Source organism: Pleurodeles waltl, chromosome 4_1 (genome assembly GCF_031143425.1).
Source record: "Pleurodeles waltl isolate 20211129_DDA chromosome 4_1, aPleWal1.hap1.20221129, whole genome shotgun sequence".
Lineage (NCBI taxonomy): Eukaryota > Metazoa > Chordata > Amphibia > Caudata > Salamandridae > Pleurodeles > Pleurodeles waltl.
Genome location: NC_090442.1, coordinates 911,245,794 through 911,258,016, shown reverse-complemented (window position 1 = coordinate 911,258,016; position 12,223 = coordinate 911,245,794). Strand labels below are relative to the sequence as shown.

The 12,223-nt window shown below is 43.9% G+C and overlaps 1 protein-coding gene across 3 annotated transcripts in view; it reads left to right on the top strand.

Moving 5' to 3' along the window:
* Positions 1 to 12,223, top strand: part of PHTF2 (putative homeodomain transcription factor 2) — a 489,158-nt gene that overhangs the window by 109,289 nt on the left and 367,646 nt on the right. For all 3 annotated transcript variants that reach the window (XM_069229666.1, XM_069229667.1, XM_069229669.1), the window contains one exon: positions 3,189 to 3,255. The gene's annotated coding sequence lies outside the window, so the exon portion shown is untranslated. The remainder of the gene's footprint in view (positions 1 to 3,188; positions 3,256 to 12,223) is intronic.

Genomic DNA, 12,223 nt, shown 5'->3' with positions numbered 1-12,223 from the left:
ACTTCTCACTATTTCATCAAGGTCAAAGGTCAAGCCTTAAACTTCAGGTGCCATAGGGAAATTTTGAGGAATGAGTGTGTGTGTGTGTGTGTGTGTGTGTGTGTGTGTGTGTGTGTGTGTGTGTGTGTCCGTCCGTAAGGTGCATAGCAATATCCCCAGTCCATTATGATTTAGCTCTTTCATCCCCACAGTCCCCCTTCAATAGCAAGAAAAAAGATTGTATAACTACTGAATGTCACTAAAATAGAGTGCTGCAGAAATGTCACAAAACACAAAAGCGTGCCGCAGAGCTTCCTTTTTTTATGCTGCACAATTTCCTAACTCATGCAGCAATACTCTGGGGAGTCTGTGTGGCGATCCGGACACTGACGTGAGGCCATATGGAGACTTGGTTGCCCTTAGAAATTCTGTGAGCTCTTTTTAACAGATAGTTAGTCATTGTTGAGCACTGTCATGTGGTGGATGGAGAGAGGGGCGAGTTTCTACACTGGGTTTGCCTCTGTCTGTTCCTGATTGCTACTTCAGGAAGGTTGTTGACAACCAAGTGCATAGTCTTCAAACTTCACACCTCGCCAATGTTTTGGATACTGCTGCTTGCATATAGCACCCAGCACCCACGTTACCTGCTGTGAGAGACTTCACATTGCACAAAGGAAGTGTCTGGATTACAGCCAGAAAATTACATTTGATAGGGAGCCATTCTAAAATGGGTCCAGGACCTTGGACACAGAATCCATATGCCCTGTCTGCAAAGCGAGTATAAAGGTGGGAACCAAACCATTCTGCCTAGCTCCAGTTGTAAGTTGACCAAGGAATAGTAGGACCCTGCAGAATACTTCAAGAGCTGTTGTAAGACAAAGGCTATTGTCTTCATGACAGACTTTCAGAGGTGAGGTGATATCACTTGACCTCTGTGAGGCCTGGTGGAGAGAGTGTGATCCTACCAGATGCCTAGAAGATTGCCTACTTACATGCCTTATTAGTGGGGAAAAAAGAGTACTTATGATTGTTAACGAAGAAGTGTTTGTTTTAAGTAGAAAAAATCATAAAAGGCATAGCGTAGAGGTTAAACATCTTTTTGTTTTATATAAGAATAAAATAGCCAAGGCAATAGATACCATTGCAGTTGATTGTGAGATTCAAGTTACCCTTGCCTGCTGTAAAGCCATAGATTTGTATGTTTCATACATATTTTTCCATCCAGACATGGCTTTGAAAAGAGAAGAGGAAATAACGGTGGTGCTTTTAAATTATTTTTTTAATTGTCTACTAAAACGTATATTGAAGTGAAATGATTTAAGTCTTAAAAATGCTTTTATCTCCATTAAAACATTTCTGCCATCTCATGCTGAGGAAAGGTTCATTTGTTCAATGCGCCTACATTTCTCAAAGCACATCTCACGTCAGATTAAACTAGCTGTTTTTCTCCTTCACTTAAAAATAAAAGAGATGAAAAAGCATTCATGTGTCCTTTATGGCAGTGGTTCCCAACCTTTTGACTTCTGTGGACACCCCCACCCCACCCCCTTTAGCCATACTGGTACCCAGGGACCCCCTCTGAATCATTATTGCAATTCGGGAACACCCACCTCTCCACCTGAGTCATTACTGTAAGCTGGATACCTAATCTTTTAATGTTACTAAGTTTTCTAAGCAGTCGCGGACCCCTTAAGGAGGCTTTGTGGACCCCCAGCGGTCCCCGGACCACAGGTTGGGAACCACTGCTTTATGGAGACCGCCAGGCTCCTTAAGCGCTAAGAGCAGTACCCAAAGAGACATACTCTGACCACCCCTGCCCAATCTGGTCCATCACAGTAAGCGGTTTCCTACTCGCTCTGTTACTTATAGGTTTGCCCTGTGGAGGGACCAATACATACACCTACCTAGCTACTTAGCTGCAGTATCGAAAGAGATGCAGTGATGGAGAACTTTAAATATTGCGGTTTTAGGGTTTTTCAATTAACTTTACAGAAGCAGTGGCACAGATTTGCCAACCACTGCATGACATTTTTGCAGAGACCAACATAAGTCAGTGGACCAGGTCATAGTGGTTCCCTCACGCACAATGTGTGATCTCTCATATGCCTGTGGTGTCCCATGTGAAAAATAGTCACCTGCAGACACTCCTTGATTCAAAGCACCATGGCCGCTATGAGCATGAGAGCGATGGAGAGACCAAAAAGGAAAAAGAAGTTTGCTCAGTCAAACATATCGACAAATCCATGTAACAGGATCAGTCTGCAAGGCGGTAACAAAACCTCCCCAAGGAGGGACAAAAGTAAAGCATTTGCCAATGATTACAAAGGATTTTTGAAAGGCAGGCCCATGAACAAGTCAAAGTGATGGGTGTGAGGTGGGCATGGTTAAAAGCCCACAAGACTTACAAAAGGTCAAAGTGCTTGCACGCTCAACCTAAAAAATGGCAGAGGCACTGAAATACTAATCGAATGGCCCGCTATGTGAAGCACAGGTTTCTAGTTGGCATGTGTTAAACCACACTCTTAATTGCAAAGGCCACTTCTCTTGGAAAAGATTTATAGTTGAACTTATTTGGCCATGCCCTTGTACCCCATCCCCATCCTTTCACTCAACACTTTTCAGACCACTTAAGGCCCTGCCTCAGGACAAAACTAAATACTTCAGCACAGGATTAATCATTGATCTATGAACTGTAGTCACAACTTTGATGTGTTGTCTGATAAATTACTCATGGCAGCCAATGCATTGTGCAGTGAAGTAAAGTGCATTTTGTAAATCTCATGCCCACGTTGCTTTCAACAGATTGAGCCACGCTATGGCTTGTGCTTTTAAAATGAGAACATTCATTACATAATTGATAGAAACGCTGTAATTCTAGTTACCGTGGTTAGTCAATAAGAAAACGTTTTACTTTGATAATAAGCTTAGCGCCCATTTTATGAATCTTCATGTATTTTTATATTCAGAAATTCATTTGCCAGTTTTTAACACATTGCCTACATTTTATTGACATTGTTGAGACTTTTGTTGATACAGTTTGCATTACAGTGATTACTGTCTAGAGTGCCATGGTAATACTTGTGTTTAATTGATGTGGTGATAGTGTGCATTTAGTGTGTTTGCATTGTTTTGATTTGTCAAAACAATGCATGAAACATTATGGTGATGATGAATTATTTAATTCTTCCTTTTGTTTCATCTTATTGTAGTGCTACTGGCTAAATTTGGATCCCCGAGGGAGGCGACAGGAATGGCACCTACCATGCACTGGAATAGGTGATTACATTAGATATTCATTCAATATGCTTTGTCATCGCAATATGAAATTTCTCTAGACATGCACCTTGCTGCAGATCAGACAAAATTGCAAAGAAATTGTTACCTTTCCTGCTATTCATCAGTCCAACAGTGTCTACATGCTATTGATAAAATGTAGTTGACTGACTTGTATTACATTCACTGTTACTCTCCTGTCATTTCTTTACATGCAGTTGTATTAAATTAAGAGCTAGCTTGTTCTCCTGCAGTGATTTTTTAGTAGAAAAGTATATGGTGGATGGGTCAGTCTGGAAGCCACCAACTGAGTCACTTCCCCTAATAACTTAGGGCCATATGTACAAACACATTTTCCCATTGACACAGAATGGGAAAAACCCTTTGCTACATCTGGCCCTTAGTTCCTGCAGTTATAATTTTGATAAAATAAGGTAATTGTATTACATTTGAAATCCCTCAGAGTAATCACGAATTGGGAAATTGTATCTCTCCTATCATTGCTTCTCCTTTTCTCACACCTTCCCCTAGAAGCAATACCTCTAACATTGCATACATGAATGCAGGATCGACTGGAGGATCCACAAGTCTTCGCATAGAGCCATGAGAGAAGATTTTATACAACCACCAAAGTGATTCACCATCTCAGGAGTCCAAATCCCATCCTTTGTCATGCTCTTTTTGATGGATGGCCTCAGATTCCTCATTTCCCTCCAACGTCCCAAACTAGAGATCTGCACACTGGTACTCCTGATTATGTTTTGGGCTCTGCGTCTGAAGGCATGGACAGAGTCAAGAAAGAAAGTGACATCCTCATGTAGTTGTTATGCTTGGATTGGCTCCACTACATCACTTTCTGGGTGTAACAAAGCCAATGCGGAGTCGCATGATGAAACCTAGTGGGCTAGAGCACTGCTTGGAAAAAACTTTGGGATTCAGTCCAGTGCCTGGGGATTATTCTAAAGGTGAGTTATCAGAAGTTAGGTAGAGTATCCACCAGAAAGACCATTCCCAAAGAAAATAACTTGCTTCTCTAGGTTCACTCATGACTCACAGGCATGTAAGTCGTGTCGAAGTATATACCAAACGCCATTAAAGAGAAGGAAGCTAAACTCTTTATGGCCTGGCGAAGGATGACCGAAGAGGTTGAGGTTAACAGGGTCATTGACCTCGAGTAGTTCTCATCACAAGAAGAAGGTACAATACAGTAGTGGGAAGAAAAAGATGTATGTTTCATAGGAGTTCTCCTCTCCCCTTGGGAACTGGTTGAAACTCAAGCCCCTTTGGGGCTGACATGACTGTTCCTGGCATCACCACACCTCAGGTGCACAACCCTGTCCCTACTTTCCGGCTCCAGGTTTGAATCCAGCATTGTACTTAAATGTCATGTTTAGAAGTTTTCAGGCAGGCTTTGGTCTCCTCTGCAGTGCCTCCTGGCCCCATGGGTCCTTTTGGGTTGTCCTACAGACTTCTGCCGGCGGGTCTTCCCATAGCACCATTTGGGCCCTTCATGCCACTTGTTAGCAGCACCGTAGGCTCCGTTGCTGACTTTGGCACCAACATTGACTCTGGCCAGACCCTAACAGTCCCCAGTGCCACAGATGCTAGTTCCGGTAATGGTTCCAACACTATATCGATACAGACTCCAGAACTGGCCTTTTTAACTTCACAGCCTTCATAGCCAGTTTACATATCAAGAAGAGAGTCCCAGCTCCTCCTAAAGGAGCAACAGTATAAGGAGATAAACAACTCCTTATATGATCTCTTTGGCACTGATTTAGATCAGGACAAAGCAGTAGAACCCTGTGATATTCCTGGGGTTTTTCTAGAGCTTGCTGAGGCCAATGAGCTCGACACTTCACCTGAGCTAGAATTCCTGGGCCATTTGTTCCCCTTGTCCCAAGGTGTGGCTTCCTATCGTAAAACTATTAGAAATGTTGGCCCAATCCTTGCACACAGTAGAAGCCAAGGTCAACATTTTAACAGAGGTGATGCAGCCTATATTCCATGAGTTGAACCTCTCCTCCCTTTTAACAAAGACTTATTTTTTCTGGTCCTTGCCACCTGTACCAAACCCTAATCCACGCCAGCTGTTAACAGGATGATAGCCAGGAAATACAGACCAGCACCGGGTGATCACAAGTTTCTTTTAGACTGCTCTTCCCCCTGAAACCCTGGTTATTCAGATGCCTTCCCCTGCAAAACGTTCTGCAAGCCCCTTTGCTTCAGCTGACAGAGAATCAAAATTACTTGAGCCTGGTATAAAAACATTTTTGCTGTTGGGAGTCTAGCCCTAAAGTCCTTCAATGCCACATGTCGCTTAGACAAGTTTCTTCATGATCTAGGGGATGTGGCCAATTTCATCACACCCATACTGCCCGAAGACCTCCGACACACTTCATGAATCTCATATGCAATGATCAGGTGGCTTATGGGCGAGTCATCCAGTGTGGTCTTGATAGTGCTGCCTCAGTGACCAGAGCAATGGAGACATCAGTGGCAGTGTGTAATGATCATGGCTCAGGAAATCAGGGTTTTCTTATGATGTCCAATAAACCCTTATGGACCTCCTGATCAATAGCTCCAGATTCTTTTTATAAAGGGATATATGGCAGCCTTGTTGACCTTCCTAAGCCTCCCGGACCATCAGTCCCTTTTCAAATTCCCAATTGTGTTGAGGTTTTTAGAAGAACTTATCTTCATGTTTCCTTCCACTTTTGCTATGCCCCAGTGAAACCTACATTTGGTGCTAACCTTTTTTAATTGGCTCTCTGAACACTTCGATTATTTGTGCCTTGTGTATCTTGACCCTCAAATTTGCTTTTCTTGTTGCCATTACTTCTGCCAGGTAGGTCAGTGAGTTGCAAAGTTTGAGTGCAAGGCTCCCTTTTACTTCTTTCTTACCTGAGAAGCTTGTATTCAGAACCAGAGCTGCTTTCCTTCCTAAGGTGGTGACCTCCTTTCATCTGGATAAGTCGATAACACTCCAAGCTGTTGCCGCACTCCACCTCACCTTCACTTACAAAGGAGGCGGAGAGGCTGCATAAGCTGTATCTGAAGAGGGCTGTTAATTTCTACATTGACTGCACAAACCAATTTCGGGTGGGCGACCTGCTTTTTGTTTTGTATATTGACAACGGAACGGGGAGAGCAGTACAGAAAAGTACTTTGTCCAGGTAGATTATCCGTAGCATTAAAATCTGCTATGCAGTGGTCTAGAAGAAGCCCCTGGAAAGCATTTGTGCTCAGTCCACGAAGTGAAGTCCTCAACCTGTGCCTTGGCTGGGGGAATCTCTGTAGGCAACATCTGCAGAGCAGCCACTTACTCATCTTTTCACCCTTCTGCCAACCACTATTGCCTGCATTAGGAGGTGAGGAGGGATGGGCATTTAGCCTGATATGTGCTACAGGACTTCAGGCCCTCCGCTGGTATTGCTTGGAAATCTATTTAAGAGATTAGGAATCTCCAGTTAGAGTATCCTTCCGAAGAAAAAGCTGTGTACTTTTGCTAATAGTTTGCTAATTTCGGTAGTGTTCTAATGGATACTCTATCTGTACGTTCCTCATCAATTCCCAGCCACCTACCCACTTCCTGCTGGAAAGTTGTGAGCCACTGTTGTACTATATTTCACAACCTGATTTATTTTGCAACCTGATTCCACTCCTGTCCTGCTACCTGGGTAGTGCAGAAAAAATAGATGGGAAGCAGATGTTGTCTCGATAGTGTCAGTGCTTTTTATCTCCTGTGGCATCACTTCTGTTGCTGATACGAAGCCAGGGCCCCCTACGCTCTGGAAATAGCTGTGGAAGAAGTTTTTCTGAACTATTCTAGCGCCTGGATGGAAAATTAAGAAGTGAGGACTCTGCAGATGGGATATCTTCCAGAAATATTGTTACACAAGTTAATTAACTTTTTCATTTAATTGCAGATAGTGCTTTCTAAAAACTCTTAACTCTTTGTAAAATGTTGGTGCCTCACTTTTTCTATTTAGTGCTAATCTATCTTAGTGATATCCATCTCAGCTAAGGAATGTAATATTTTGTACTGTCTGCATTGATGCCACAGAACACTCGAGCACCCAAGAAAACACACTAAACATAACATACCACATGCATTCAACACAGCCAAGGTAAGCTTACTGTCTTCGATGACATAGCTCAGTGTCACTGACAAACATACACCAGTGTCCCACAAAACACATTATGTAAACCAAACACAGCCATGACCAGACATGGCATGCAGCTGGATATTGTGTGTCTTACCAAAGCAGTAAGAAACAACTGACATAAATGTCCATCACATTAGATAAACCATCTTGCATACATCAACACAGCACAGATATGCCACGTAATTGGTTATCACTTTGCGGGCATTAGACTGCTCATTGAGACAATGTATGCACTAGCAGAACGAATTGGAAAACCCCTCCACCCCCTTCCTTAGTCCCAATCTGCATACGCTGGTCAGTGGACATGCCTTATCGCCCAAGTAAATGTGTAAAGTGAATCAGACTCCAGTGATTGATGAGTAGCCCAAATCCATGTGCAAATACATTGGTTTTGCCGAAGCCCCACAATATCATACCAATGCCAGAAGATGAACAGTGTAATGTCAGTCATAGCATGGACTAAAATGGCATAACTGGGTTGACATGAAGGCTAGGTAATAGTCGTAGAGCAGCATTCTAAGTTTAGGAATATGTTTGCTACCTCTCACAGTTCACTCCAACCAAATAAAGGGGGAGTGTTGCATTACAATTGATGCACAGTATGAGACTCTAGAATAGGGCTAGGTTGCCTAAAAAAGTAATGCACCTGGAAAAATTAAGCGGGAGATTAGTCTAAATTCACTAGTAACCTTACACATTCCACCTCCACCCCACAAGAGAAGCACAAGGGTAACATATTATATTTTGAACCATTTAACATTCCCTTTATTACCTCATTAAGTGAAGAATGAGAAAGAAAATGGATAGAAGTGTCAGTCGTGTGGGGTATTGAGAGTTTCGTGTTGATGTAATGTGTCACTCCGACCATATGTATTGTTGGCACCCACAACCTTTAATTCCAGTTACAATGATGCTGTTCTGAGCCTTCTTGTCATCATAAACAAGTGTAGATTAGTCTCAAGCAGCAATTGTGTTGTTGCTGGTGTTATTTTTGTATTTCTGATTATTCCATAAAACCATTTGTTTGTTGATGTGTATGATGTACAGGATAATTACATTTGACAAATGTTGTTGCCCTCACTGTAGAATTTCCTGATTATTTACTGATTACATAATCTCTAGATCTTTAAGAACAAAAACATGTTAATACCTTACATGGATAGGAATTTGCTTAGAACATAAATGTAGTTCCAACAATAGACCTATTCAGTTAATTTCAACTAATTCTAAAAAGTAGTAACAACTAAGAAAGTTGCAGATACAATTTAAAAGTAATCTATGGTATCAGCCATTTTATAAATAAATGAAAGTAGCACTTATTTACATCCTCGCCCCTCACTTCACATCCACGAACATTATTGTTAAAGTATTCATAAAGATCAAGTGCAGAGGGCCTGTACTTTCCTGGGTAAAGTCAGGGAAGATCATAATGGTATTGTTGACATAGTTGGGTGCTCCGTTGACAGGAACATGCTGCAGGATAGCGTCCCAATCTCGATAATTAAAAAACGTGCAATATTGGATCGGGGGCGCACCTCGGCACAGGCATTGGCTTCCAATGCGCTCTTTATATTGTGAATAATTTAGACAGGCGCCTGGGTTGGAGCATCGTTGTTATCCAGTCCTCCAAAAATAACTCAGCGCCTGCTCCTCTGCCCGTTCAGGAAACCCCAGAAACCTGAGGTTGTTCCATCGCGAGCTGCCCTCGCTATCTTTCACTCGATCATCCAGGGAGTGCATGAGAGACTGGAAGTCCGCACCAGATTTCCTCAGGGTGCTGACCTCCTGTTGGAGCTCCAAGACCAGCACCTATGCCTCCGTGACCCTCTCCGATACCTTCCGTATGTCCGTGTGCAGGAGGTCCCCCTCTATTGCTACTGAGTCAATTTTTTGCCAGTGTTTGGTCTCTGGAGCCCTTGATCTCCTTGGTGAGGTCAGCCAATGTTGTTACAGGAGCTGCATCCGGCGCGGACTGCTGCTGGGCCGCCTCTGCGCCTCCGGCCGGGAGCAGCATGATGTAATTGTCCATTTTGTTAGCTTGTACTGCCTTGGTCACTTTGTCCTTTGCCATCTCCCATGTGTGCTAGGCGACGTTATGGTTGGGTCTTCATATTCTACTAGGTAGTCTTTCAGATTATCGCAGCGAGGATACAAAAAAATATGCCAGAGGTTATGTGTCTGTCCCACCAGTGCTGCAGGACCGGCCAGTAGTGGGCCCACTTTCTGGTCTCCTACTCCTCCAGATACCTCGCCAGGCATCGTGTCTCACTCCCAGGTGACCCGGCAGTCTCTGGGTATCTGGGCCGGTAGGCACCTGCAGCAGCGTCCCCCTCCACAGAGGTCACTCCTCCTCCTCTTGAGGCGGTCCTAGCTTGGTGCCTCTGATCCACTTCACTGCCCAGGAGGGGCTCCACGCACAAGGCCACCCCGACACTGCAAAGGCCCCAAGCTGGCCTCCTTGCTCCTCCCACAGCACCTCAGTTGTCACAGCTGCGGCCCGCTTACCGTGCTCTAGCACCTGACCCCCGGCTCAAACAGGCAACGGGAGGCGACAGCAGCCGTGGAGCACCCCAGCAACTCGATCTCTGCCCGCAGCCTCCTCACCCTCCCTGCGTGCACACAGGCTCAGTCCCACACTCCTCCGCTCTGGTGAGGACCAACGCTCTGGACGGAGGGAAAGGGGAGGGGCACAGGCCAGCCTGCACCCAACTCTCACTCCAAGTGTTTCAGGAGCCCACGTGGCTATATGTGGGGGCTCCGGAGTGCAGGACCAAGGATTCAGTTGGAATAATTTGACACCGGCAGGAGTTCTGCTTAGAGCGACTAGTCAGCTATCTTGTCCAGCTGGAATTCCGTTTAGCATTATTTTTTACTATTAAAACCACCAGATGTGTTACACAACAGGACCTGTATTATTCATTAGGAGCACTGTTACACTTTACACCATGGCGCACTTTCAAAAGGTGTGCCTGGCACAATCCAGGATCATAAATGCGCTGCTCCCAGGCCAGTCCCTAACTCGTGCCTACCCTGGGAACAGTGCATTCAGTGAAAGACTGAGTGGCTACGCACAAGTCACTCTCAGTTTTACAGGAAGGTGGCAGCTGTCTGCACTTTAAAGAATGAATAGAGATACCCCTGCAGGAAGGTGCAGTAAGTGACTGCACCCACCTGTGGGGAGAAGACGGGGGGGGGGTCCAGAGAACAGCCTTCATGGGACACACTGACCATTCCGTGCCTCTTTGTGGCATATGGTCATTGTACATCCTAGGGCTTGTTTGCCTCTGCACTCTCGTCCTTAAAAGGGTTTGGGTGCAGAGGCAAACTGATTGCTATATTTGCATGGCATCACGCCTGCATGCAAATGAGGGAACTCTCTGTCAAGATGGTATTGGCACTACCTGTGTACTCCGTTATCAGTATTACTGAAAGGTACCACACAATTCTTTGCGCCCCCTTCTATAATGCTATAGTGTCCTGGGGTACACAAGTAGGTGCACACACACGGTGCACCTCCGGAGGGCCACAATGCACAATAAGGTGCCAGATAGGTGATTAAGCCAACTTTTTCTGTGAGGTTATAGTCAGTTAATAACCCTTAACCCACAAACCTAGTGGCCTAGTGATAAAGATAGTATATGAGGTTAGAAATTTGGCAGGACAATTTTATCACTGCTTGTGCATTTTTAGTTTTTTAGCACCAGTTCCTGATGGTGTTGATTGCAAAAGAAAGGTATACACCATTCTGTTGATGTTTGTAAAGAACACAGTGGCGATGGAATAGTAGCATGCTTTATATATGTACATTTTAAATTTGTTCTCTGTGCCATTGTAATTTAATCTAGCTTTCAGCACCATGAGAGGTAGATTAAAGCCTCTTATTTTCCATGCCTTTCATGAACTCTTTTTTATTGGCACAATGTTTAAATTAATTCAAGGCAAGATTGTCCTTGTGCCCGAAGCGCTCACTTCTCGATCTCCACTGTGCAGTCACAAAAGTGGATCTGTGATTTGAAACCCCAATTCACCAAACCTCTCTTCAGCCAGCACAGGGAAAATGAACAATATCTTGGTGTGGAAACACTCACCCTGTCGCCTACCTAGGTAAACACTATACCCATATCTGTGTGCCCGGCAGGTCACAGTATTAAATGCTCCCAGGGAGACTAAGTACTTTTAGATTTGACTAGACAGAATAGCAGAAAGAGCTTTAAGAAGCAGTACTGAGAGAGGGGCGCCGACTCTGCCGATTATGTTCATTCCTCTAACTACGTGATTTGTTCGGAATAATGTGTTTTCTTCTGAGGAAGCGTGTTTGTGCTGCAGTTCAGGCCTTGTTGGAAGGCTATGTTATGCTCAATGCAGTAGATTTGTTCATTGGGAAATGCTATGCCAGATGCAATAATTCTCATCGTTTAGTTATAAATGCAAAGGCAGCAGGCTTGACTTTTGTGTTATGACATATGTTAAAGCCAGTTTAGCTTTAAGTGTGGATTATTCTTACAGTATGTTAAAGTCCAAAGCTTGGTATTTTGTGGCATGGAATCTCATTGATTATGATGGCAGGCAAGGGTTTTTGTGTTGGTTACTCCCTCTGTCAAAACCTGGGGTGGAGGATTTGCACTGCAATAATCATTGTTACGCCCTACTAGGAGGTGTTTTATATTGTTTATTCAGCTGTAAATGTATCAGTATTTTTATTATTATGACTTCATGATGTTTGATTGTGGGAAAGCTTATGCTCACTACAATAGACCTGTGTTGGTTATGGTAACAAGCCGATTATTAATGCTATAGGCTTG